The sequence below is a fragment of the Amia ocellicauda genome, chromosome 12 (assembly GCF_036373705.1).
Source record: "Amia ocellicauda isolate fAmiCal2 chromosome 12, fAmiCal2.hap1, whole genome shotgun sequence".
Taxonomy (NCBI): Eukaryota; Metazoa; Chordata; class Actinopteri; order Amiiformes; family Amiidae; genus Amia; species Amia ocellicauda.
This window is the reverse complement of record NC_089861.1, coordinates 31,981,856-31,990,139: the sequence shown is the minus strand read 5'-3', so window position 1 is coordinate 31,990,139 and position 8,284 is coordinate 31,981,856. Positions and strand designations below refer to the sequence as shown.

Genomic DNA, 8,284 nt, shown 5'->3' with positions numbered 1-8,284 from the left:
ACGACCACATCTTTACATTTGATGGTAGAAATCAAACGTTCGTTTTGATCGATCTTCGATTTTGATTAAAAAAATATACACCCCTAATCACTAATACCCATAGCTAGATTGCTAGTTAACTCACCTCACTGCTGCTGGACTGGATGACTGACTTCAAATCTTTCACTGACTGACTAACCGTAACATCAGAAACATTGTGATTGGCCTGTAGAGTGTTGTGGGTGGAATGCTTGACTTTTTGTCTGTCTGTCACTCACATTTTTTTTTCCTGACAGCCTACAAAATTTGTACTCCGTAACGAATGCGTAACTCAAAACATACTTAAGTATAAGTAAAATTACCAAATTTGAAAAATACTCAAAAAAGTACAAGTACACAAAAAAGCTGCCCAATTACAGGAACGAGAGTAGTTGTAATTCATTACTTTCCATCCCTGCGATTCACATCAACATTTTTCAACCTGAGGCGAGCGTTACGTCCTGGGTTGGAACTCACAATCCTAGTTTCTGCCTGAGCTCAGTTTTGTCTTGGGTTGAAACTGTGAAATCGCTTAAATTTAGACATGGGTTCAACTGTTTAGTGCAGGGTTGTCTGAACATTTTCTCAAAGTGCCAGATGTTAAAGTTTGAGTATGGCATACAAAACAAAGTAAATAATGACTCATGATTTTGAAGTACAATCACTTGAATATAATGTAAATAAAATAATTGATTTAGAAAACCTGCTCGTCGTTGGTCGTTGTTACTCGCAGAATGTCACATAGATTCGAGTTAGTCAAGCTGGTTCTCAGGCGACTTATGTTCAGAGTCATGAAAGAGAATGTACGCCGAGCCAATCAAACAGAGCATCCTCTTCAATGAGGGAACCTGGTCTGGTCCAGGCTGCGGTAGAACTGCACAATAGGTAGCTGCTGTTGGCGACTGAGAAGAGTGCCATTGCCCTGCATTTCTATCAGTTCCAATTGCTGATCTGCAGGAGCTTTGTTCACGTCGAAAGCAAAAGGACAAGAGTATATATGGATTACCTCTTCAATTCATAAGAAATCCTGAAACCACTGGTCAAACTCCCCTCTCAGTGATGCAATGACATTCACATATTTCACAGTGTTGCTGGCAATATCTTCATTGCCCAGAACCTCACACAGTGAGGCATTTCATTCCATCAACTGTTTTTCAAACAGACTCAATTTTACCATGAAAGCTTTGATGTCCACATGCATTTGTGAGACAACAGCATTTTTGCTTTGAAAACTGGTGTTGAGTGCATTCAGATGCCCCGTTATATCATGAACCCAAAGTCCACTAACCATTCTGGGTTGTAGAGTTCAGCCTGTGACTGTTGCTTTTCCCAGAGAAATTGGTTGATTTCTTTTCTCAGAACAAACACATGTTTCAGGACAGAGCCATGACTGAGCCAGCGAACATCACAACAGTAGATCACATTTCAGTATTCTGCCTGAATTTCAGAACAAAAGGCACAAAACTGCCTGTGGTTAAGTGCTTTACCGATTTTTACAACTGTGCCCAAGGCATGTTTCATTTTAATTACTTTTGCACACAATGCCTCCTGATGTACAATGCAATGAAGTTTGACAGTGTGTCTGGCAGCCTCTCTCACCTTCCTGCAATTCAGGGAGGCCGGTCCAATCTGCGCGCCTTCAGTAGTCATTCCACACAATTGTCAGCTTTTATTCATTTTATTATCCTGATTTTTCTCTGGGAACATTGTCTTAACAACTGCAGTGATGTATATCAGGACAAACTTACACTCTGAAAATGGTTATCTTTCCCCTTCCTGTTTTCTGTTTCTATACACAGGAACTTCCTCTTTTGCCCCTTCACCCTGAAACATCCAGACATGAGATAAGAGCCTTTTGTGTGTTTTTTGTCTTTAGCAGTACTGTAGTTGAGACCACCATATTCGAGTCCGAGTTAAGACACAGACCGGGACTGTCCAAGTCAGACAGGGGACAGACGGGGACTTCAAACAGCATATTAAGCAACATTTTCTGTTTTATGCACCTACATTATTTGTGCTTTGTATATGGACCAAGGAATGGAAATTACTCAAGAAAAAACAAATCAAGCAGTTCTTAAAAGTGGCAAATGGCTCCAAATTTGAACTTAAATGCTGACCTATGTTTGCATTAATAGTACAGTATATTTGATGAGGAAATAAGGTGCAAAACAGAATTTCAGTTTAATTATTTAATACAGAACATTACCCCATAGCATCAAGAAGGCAGTTCAAAAGGAAATGTACTCTGGATATTACAGCCAATACAGAGGAAACATAACATAGCATAACATAAATTAGCAAACAGAAATATGCTTTTTGGGTATTCTTCAGTATACAGTACTAAATAAAACATATCATGACCAAAATATTTTACTCATCAACAAGAAAATCATGTATTCTGCACCCATTTCCTTAAAATCCTAATTTTACACATATGAATCAGCACAAGTGGTCTACGTTACAATCAGTCACCAAGTTTGCCTTCTTTACACTTCAAAAACATCAGCTGTGAGAGTATTTTACAGCTCAGAGATGCACAATGAGGATGCATAATAATACCACCCCTGCTAAACACACGCTCAATAGAGGCAGTAGATGTAGGGACTGACAAAACCTTCATCGCCAAAGTGTACAGATTTGGGAACTTCTGAAGGATATCAGACCAAAACTTTAGTGCACCTTGTTCATCTTGTACAAGATCTTGGAGGACGTCAAGCTACTTCCTGCGTGTGCACGCTGACCCAGCCTCCACCACTGTTGTGCTTCCTGTGGCTTTGATAGCGAGCCAGCAACCTGGGATACTTCCTGGGTGGTGATGGTTGTTCTTTCTCAGGTGTGGGACTGTGGGAATTCACCTCTGTCAGGTCTTTTGTATCAGCAATCACAGTTCCTGGTACAAAATAGAATAAATAATAATTAGAATAAAATGTCTTACAGTAAGTGTTAAGTTAAACTGCTTTTTCAATAAAGTATTTTCTTTAACCTGAAAGAATAAATTCAGTACCTATAAGCTTTTTCTTTAGATAATCTCTCAGTTTCTTCAGTGAGATTGTGTCCATTTCCACAGAAACCCTATTGACCCAGTTCAATACAAATTGTGGATCTAGTATGGCAGCTACAAGATAAACCTTGTCAGAAAAAGGGTCCTTCTGATCACCAGCAGTACTCTGAGCATCAGTCATTTTTGCATTCCGAAAGGTCTACACAGATTTCCTCTTCGTTCATCCATTTTCCTTAGATGTGTGTTCAAGTCCAAAATTTTGGAAATGACTCAATGTTGGCTCTGAGTATTTGACACAATTCTGATAGCTCACTCCACTCTCAGGAAGTGAAGGGCACATTCTTGAAGTCTACATCACATACTTCAGATAAAGACCTCTGATCTTAGGGCAGTTACTGCAGAACTGCTTTTCAACGGGTAGTATCTGATTTAATCAATTTTGTTTTTGATTTTGTATTCATCTACTATCTCTTCAAAAGGCAGAAGCTATATTTTCCCCAGTGTGAGATCCTGTGAAACGTTTGCATTCTAGAATAAATTACCAATTCTGGGATTCTTTTCTCACACACAGTTGATCTGGAAAGAGGAACATACTTGGGGTCCATTACCTTCAGAAAGTGATTAAAGTGCCAAAATTTACAATGGGAAACTGCATCCAACCACCAAATCCTTTACCAGTGTTTCATTTATTGCTTGCTGCCGTAGACATTTTGCACTGTACACTTGTACAGCTGATGTTGAACTTCCTGAAATATTAAGAGAAATGCTAGCCTGAGTAGTATCCACACCACTTTTTCCTGCCTTGTATTCAGAGTATTAAACCTATTAAACTTTTGTCATCCTCATATTAATAATGAAAGTAAAAACATTACAAAATTAAAACAAAACTCCAAATAATTCACATATGTCTGAGGTCAGTGTATGCCAGGTATCAGACATAATGAGATCAATAATATTTTATAGCCTATGCTTTCCATTGGACAATAGGAGTTACACAAAAATGTACAAAGCAAATATTGAATATACCAGATTAAAATATATATTTGTCAAGTATAAAAATACCTGTCATAATTGCAAATTGAAGCCAATATATACACAATCAATGCAGTATTATGGTGTATGGTGTATTATGGTGCTCTGTTGAATTGTGTATAACATTATGTTTACATTGGCATGCATTCTAAACAAATTTAATATGAACATCCTACCTTTCTTTGTGATTTTCGTTCCATGTGCCTGTTGAAATTTGATGTTGTTCCAACAGTTTCTGTGATCACTGTTCTTCTCTTTCAAAAGCAGCATATAGCACTGTGTTTTTTGTTCCCAGTTTTTGAGCAAATACATTCTTTGTGGTCCTTGTACATGAATCGCAGACATAAGACATAACTTAAGCAAACCAACACACACACATACACAAACACACAAAAATATTGTTGTCTGGTCACTGAGTCTCCTATAGAGGGAAAGCATCCAAGGTGGTGGCAGTTGCTGGGGGGGAGTGGGGCGTCCTCTGCTGATGGTAGCCGCTCCCACATGATGTTCAGCATGCGCTGCTGAGTGGCCAAGGTCTCCATGACTTCCCTGCATCGTGCTCTTAAACTCCTCCTCTTCCTCTCTCCAGGAGGAAAGTGCCCCTTGTGGTCTAGGGTGAGGGGACTGGCCTGGTGAAACTCGCTGAGGAGTAGAGTGCTGAGATGAGCAGGAATTGGACCATCTGTTCCTCGTGAATCTCCTTCTGGGGGAGCATGGTCTCCACTCTGGAGAATGCCTGCGAGGAGGCGGAGAGGGGGAAGCAGACTTCACCCTCGTCGGTGAAGCCCTAGAAAAGGATGATTGCTTCCACTGCGACGGCTCATTGAGGCTCTTGATGATGGCGGGGAGTTCCTGGACCTCTTGCGGCGCATAGCCTCCGTGAAGCCTCAGCAATGCTCGCAGCCCCCATCTCCCATCAGTGCTTGTTGGGCTTGTTCAGCGCCCAGACATTGGACACAGAGGTCATGCCAAACGGTGCGAGGGGGGTTGCCTAAAACTAAAAAATGGACTGGCCCTTCTGGCATTTTCCTGAATCGCCCGATGGTCAGTCCGCCTATACCCAGACCAGCTGTATGTATCCTATGGAGCGCAGACACTGGATTGGAATGTGGACACCATTACCATGGCCTATGAGTCGACTGGAACCCCGGTGCCTTACACCCGGTGGCACACTCGACTCGAGGTGTAGCCACGTCGTGTCCCCTTGTTCATGGTGCCTCCTTGGCAGACATTTGTGCAGCTGCGAGTTGGGCTTTGCCTCACACCTTTGTTTGGTTGTACAGGCTGGATGTGACGGGACCTGCCCCCCCATTGGGAACCTCGTTTTGGCTTCAGTTGAGCCTCAGTAGCCTGTGAGGCACAGGCTCCTGGCCTCTTGTTTCCCTGCCTGCCCCTGTTGGAGCATCCTGGTGAATACCTTGGATGGAGCTATGCTGAACCACTTCCCTTCCTACCTGACTCTGCCTTCAAGTCAAGCACCCATGTGAGTTACTCCTCATTTTTGTGACTGCCCTGCAGGCTTCGCTCCCAGGGTCATGTGTCCTTCAGTTAAGTTGCCTCACAAGGCTACCTTGTATATAGTTTGTTCATTATTGCAATATTGCCTATATTGTGTGGCAGGAGTGCATGTGTTTACCATGTACCCTACCTTTGTACATAGTTCCTTGGACAGCAGGTCTGAGGCCCAGAAGATCGAGTCTTTTCGTCACACACTGTTCATCACCAGTGTCAGTTCATCACCATTTTGCATATTAATCGGCAATATGCTCATTCAGTTAAACATTACACAGCAAAAAACTTACATTGAGTGACCACAAACTACAAATATTCAACTGGTGTACTGCACATTATGTATTCATGCTGGTTCATATGTAGTATTCCTCCCGATATGTATTACTGCAGTATTAGGTCATGTAAACAGCTTCCTTCACAGTTACTGCAGAAAGTCTGCGCGACTTGAACGCACCCGTGTAAACAAGCCGACTGAGTGATTAATCGATAAAAAGGGGAACAATTAAAGTGTTGGAAAACATTAGAACTAAGGGTGGGTGAAATTAAATAGTTGAAAAGCAGACTACAACTGCTGTAACTGTAGGATTTGACGAAAGTCTGTTTTGGAATCGTTGGTCATTAAAGAATATTCATTAAAGCTCACTGGGTAACTGTCACTGTGTTAAGCGGAGGGTGCACAGTTGCTGCCCCGCTCTGGTAATTTTATTAGTCCTGTCCAATGGTTCTGTGGCCCTGCTGCTAGCTGTGCTAGTTGAACAGGAGGCCGCTGCTACTGTTGGGTGAAACAGTGGGCACAGAGCCTGTTTTGTTTTTATGTTAAGTTATGTACAGTAGTTCTGTGGCCCTGCTGCTAGTGGTGCTAGTGGAACAAGAGGTCGCTGATACTGTGTTGCGTGGAGGGCACTGTGCTGTTCTGTTCTGGTAGATGTGGGCTGCACTAGCAGAGCAGGAGGCTGCTGCTACTGTAATAAGTGGAGGGCCCCTGCGGCTTCTATCTAGAGTTGGTCAAGGCCCTAGCAGGTATGCTTTGGGGCAGGCTCTCTTAACAGCTTGTGCCTCCCTTGCAATGGGTTGGTTATACAGTAACCCCTCCCCCTTGGGCAGTGCTTCAAATTAGAAAGAGAATGATAGATTGCGGATGCAACCCCGGGTAACTGAGAAAGGAAGCACTGCCCACGGGTTGCAAGGTCTCCCAGCAAAAGAGGAAGTCCCTGTGTGCACATCACCTTATATACAAACAGGAAACAGGAAGGGGACTGTTTGAGTGACCGACACAGGGGCCTCTAGGCAGCTTTGATAGAAAGATGTTTCGATGACATTCCTAAAGCTAATAGCCCTCCCCCTTGGGAAGTGCTTCCTTTCTCAGATAACCAGGGTTACATCTGCAACCTATCATTTTCCATACTGTGCCATTAACCAAACTACTTGGAAGCTAGCTCTCGTAGTCCTTGCTGAACAGCAAAACTAGCCTAGAGCTGAATTACCTTTTTCTTTAAGTGTATAACAGCTATAATTTTTTTTTTTTTCTTAAACGATCGACCTGTAGATGTTTCCCAGAATGCCCTCTGTGAGGGAGAGGCCCCCATACAGTCAGAGCGCCCCTTCTGGCCCCTCCACCATTGAGTGTGCCAGTCTTTGCAGGAACCTGTGAGCCTGATTCTGAGGAGGGGGGAAGTAGGGAGAGAGACTGAGATACAGACACAGACAGACAGACAGACAGACAGACACAAAGACAATGAGACTGTCAGCGTTACCGTGGTGAGCTGTGTGTCCAGCAGCGTTTCCCAGATGACGGAGGAGGAGTCCACAGGGGAGGAGCAGTCGGAGCCGCCAAAGCCGGGAGTGCAGACACACATGCCCAGAGACTGCGATCAATAACCAATAATCAATACACATACACATGACCAGAGACTGCGATCAATAACCAATCTCTCCCACACTCCTGAACTCCCCTTCCTTCTCTCCCACACTCCTACCCAATATTATTTATTTATTTATTAGCAGACACCTTTGTTCATGGCGACTTACAAAATATAAGTGCGATACAAAGTGCAATAATACAGTGCAATTCAAGGCATAATACATTTTACAAATTCACAGTTTACACAAGTGTATAAGAGCTATACAGTAAACAGTATATAAGGTCTTACATCCTATATTGCAAAAGCTGATAAGTGCAGACAAGATGTTAAGTCAAAGTTAAGAACTAAGGGAAAGGGAACGTAGGGGACATTAAAATAAACAATACAAGTGCAAGTAATACACAGGCAAGAGTATGACAAAACGTTGTATGTATGCAATCTTACATGAGAATAAATATTCCCTCTCTCACCCACTCCCCCCCAGTTCCCTCTCTCCCTCCCTCTCCCTCTCTCTCACCATGTTGCACATTGCTCTTCCTTCTGTGGCTCCACAGTCTCGGGGACAGACAGTCCGGCCACAGTGTGCCCCCCAACGCCCCCCCCGGGCAATTCCACTTATCTCCTCCTCCCCCCCCACCTCTCCGCAGGCCCCACCTCCTACAGAGAACATGGCATTGAAGGCCTGGGGGCGGGCTCCTGCTGACACGTTTGCCTCAAAATACACTGACAGCACACCTGAGAGAGAGAGAGGGAGAGAGAGTGGAAAGGGAAAGCGAGGGAATATGGGGGGGATGCAGTATTGACTCTGAGGCAGAGAGACAGACAGACACAGAGAGACACAATGAAACACAATGACAGA

The 8,284-nt window shown here is 43.3% G+C and overlaps 1 long non-coding RNA gene across 1 annotated transcript; it reads right to left on the bottom strand.

Moving 5' to 3' along the window:
* Positions 1-2,201: 2,201 nt before the first annotated feature.
* On the bottom strand, positions 2,202-8,049 carry LOC136764941 (uncharacterized). Its single transcript, XR_010821279.1, has 3 exons — positions 7,943-8,049; positions 7,318-7,428; positions 2,202-2,908 (listed from the first exon to the last, which is right to left on the bottom strand). It is a non-coding gene; the product is annotated as an uncharacterized LOC136764941 (long non-coding RNA).
* Between the last annotated feature and the right edge of the window lie 235 nt (positions 8,050-8,284).